Below are 2,846 nucleotides of genomic sequence, written 5' to 3'. Positions count from 1 at the left end.
GCCCTCGGCCAGGCAATTCTGTTATAATTAACAGCTCTAATTGTTTCAACCAGTCCTCAAGGGAAGACATAACTGTCACCACATTCCCCTGGTATCTAATTTCATCACAATACCTTCGGAATTGATTATTTGCATAATTCGTCCAATGTTTTCTTCCTCGAGCAATCTCAAAATATCCCATCCAATTCATTTTACAAAATATGAATTTGTTACCCCCCCCCCCCAGCTAATACTAAAGGTTAAAGTCAGGTTACATTTTCTTTATAAACATTTCTTGTTTCATCATAATTTGTGATATTTCGTCTACATTGTAATTAAACAGTATTTGTTTTTTATTGTTTCAGGAAACAAGTACATTCTTGTGTACACCGAGTATTTGACCAAGTGGGTAGATGCTGGGGCAGTGCCTAACAAAAATGCTGCATCTATAGTTAACAGCTTGGTTAAATTCGTGTGCATCCACGGAATTCCGGACACATTAATAACGGACCAGGGCAGAGAATTCTGTAATGAACTGAACAAGTTATTTTGTGAGAAAATGGGAATAAATCACAAAGTTGCGTATCCATACCACCCACAAACTGGAGGTCAAACAGAACGTTTCAACCGTACTCTTTTTAACATGCTCGTCAGCTTTGTCAACAAAACTTGCGACGACTGGGACTCGAAGTTGCCATATGTGCTATTTGCATATAGAACAGCAGAGCACAGTACTACGAGAAAAGATCCATTTTTTCTGGTATATGGTAGAAAAGCCAGGCTTCCTGTCGAGTTACAGTTGCCAACAACATCTAACACGCAAGATGACTTCAACAACCAAGAAAACTTAAATAAAAGAGTAAGCATGTTTTTGAAATTAACAGAATGTCGGCAGTATGCAGCAGAAAATATAAAAAAGAGCAGAAAAAACAGAAAATGTATTATGATTCTACAATCAAACCGCCTCAGTTTAAAGTGGGCGATCAAGTTTTGCTTCATAACACTCGAAAGCTTACAAGAAAAGGTGGAAAACTAAATCCGTTATGGTGTGGACCTTACACGATTCAAAAAGTGTTAAAATCCGGTTGTTATACACTGAATGGTCAAAGTGTTGCTGTAAACGGATGCAGACTAAAGGAGTACAAATTTAAAAATGAAACAAATCAAGACACTGACCAGCGCGGTTCTAACATGGCATATAGTGGCGAGAAGAAAATGAAAAGTAACAATTCCACAAAATATGGAAGGAATGATTATATCGACATAAAGCAAATTTATGTCAAGGGCAGTGAACAGAATGTCGTGAGTAATGACAGAAGTACTATAACTGATTCACCTTTATTAACAAATGAAACATCATCTCCTGAGAAAGATGAACATCAAAATGATGGGTATTGTAGCGAAAAGGTGAACGCAACACGTAGCGCTGGAAGAAGCAAAAGGGAACCTGAAGTAACCATTAAAGACCATCAAGAGGACTCTAAACTAAGGTCGAAAATAGGTGGCCAGAAAAATCCAGACGATGAAACTTTCCTACCTCCAAAGAAAAGGAAAAGATCTAGAGGTGATTGGAATGAATATGAGGTAAATGATGTTAGAATTCTTCACGTTGAGGCTCAAACAAGCATTGTTTTTGACCCACCCAGTAAAAATTGGCAGAAGGAAAAGTCAAGATTTTTTGGTCTTAACGTTAAGAACTATCACAAGCCAGTTCCTACCAGACATGTAAGCATCAATGCAAGTCCAGTAAAACATGCGCAGATGAGAGGTGACGGTAATTGCTTGTTCCGCACTTTTAGCTACATCATTTTTGGAGTTCAGACCTATTATGCTGAGATCAGACAGAAGGTTATAGAATACATGACAAAGAACAGCAGAACATTTGAACAATACACTAATAAAATTTTAACACAATATTTAAATCAAACACAGATGTGGGAAGACGGAAAATGGGGTACGGATGTGGAAATAAGTGCTGTTGCAAGTATGTTAAACACGAACGTTTACGTGTATTGCACGTATAGTAGAGAGCATAATTGTTCTTGGAACAAGTATACTCCAATAAATTCTACCTCAGAGAGTAGCATGTACATATTACACAGGAATTACCATTATGAGCCAGTATTAGATGTTGAAGACTGCGAATTCCAAAACCTCTTCAGCAGACCACCTTACGTTCCTATACGCAAATATGTTCCGGGGAAATACTGGAAATATGTCTCTGCCGAAACACTCGAAGCTGCTCTTGTCAACAACTATAATGATAAAAAATACTTCAAGAAATGAGAGATTGCCCGGATACTGTCTATGTACAGAAATATAAGGATGCGCACTACAAAATTCCAGGAACCGAAGATGCCGTGAAGGAATTTGACCCTAACGTTTTTAATCTGCTATGTGACCATGAGAACTTTCTTGACTTACTGTTTTGATTGTCAGCTTTTCAACAGATGTGAAAGGCAGGACACCAAATGCTGAAGTTTTGTCAGAAGTGACCAATAAAATAAAATAATTGCATACAGAATCACATTTATAAATCCTGAGCAATTTGCAACTGTTCAGGCCATTGCTTTGCTCTTTGTAATGACAATAATACTGTTTATTGAAGAAATATTTCAGTTGAAGTTATCATTTAAATTTCGAACTTAACGTCCATTTAGGTCGATTAGATCAAAACGCTTGCTTTTGAATTGAATTATTTACAGTTTATTTCTTAGTTTTCAGATAACAACTTGTCTGCCACTTTTAATACTACTATGGTGTTTTCTGTAAATGAAGCGTTTATCGAACATGTTATTTTTTGTTTGCCTGCTTCCTATGTCGTTTTTATCATTTGTCACCCAGTCCAACTAACTAGCGTACACGGT

General features: G+C 37.0%; 1 pseudogene; it reads left to right on the top strand.

Moving 5' to 3' along the window:
- The first annotated feature begins 439 nt into the window (after positions 1-439).
- On the top strand, positions 440-2,411 carry LOC149772527 (uncharacterized; annotated as a pseudogene).
- Positions 2,412-2,846: the final 435 nt, after the last annotated feature.

This window comes from Sinohyriopsis cumingii, unplaced genomic scaffold (genome assembly GCF_028554795.1).
Source record: "Sinohyriopsis cumingii isolate HCF-2022 unplaced genomic scaffold, ASM2855479v2 utg001397l, whole genome shotgun sequence".
Taxonomy (NCBI): domain Eukaryota; kingdom Metazoa; phylum Mollusca; class Bivalvia; order Unionida; family Unionidae; genus Sinohyriopsis; species Sinohyriopsis cumingii.
This window is presented reverse-complemented; position numbering and strand designations above follow the sequence as displayed.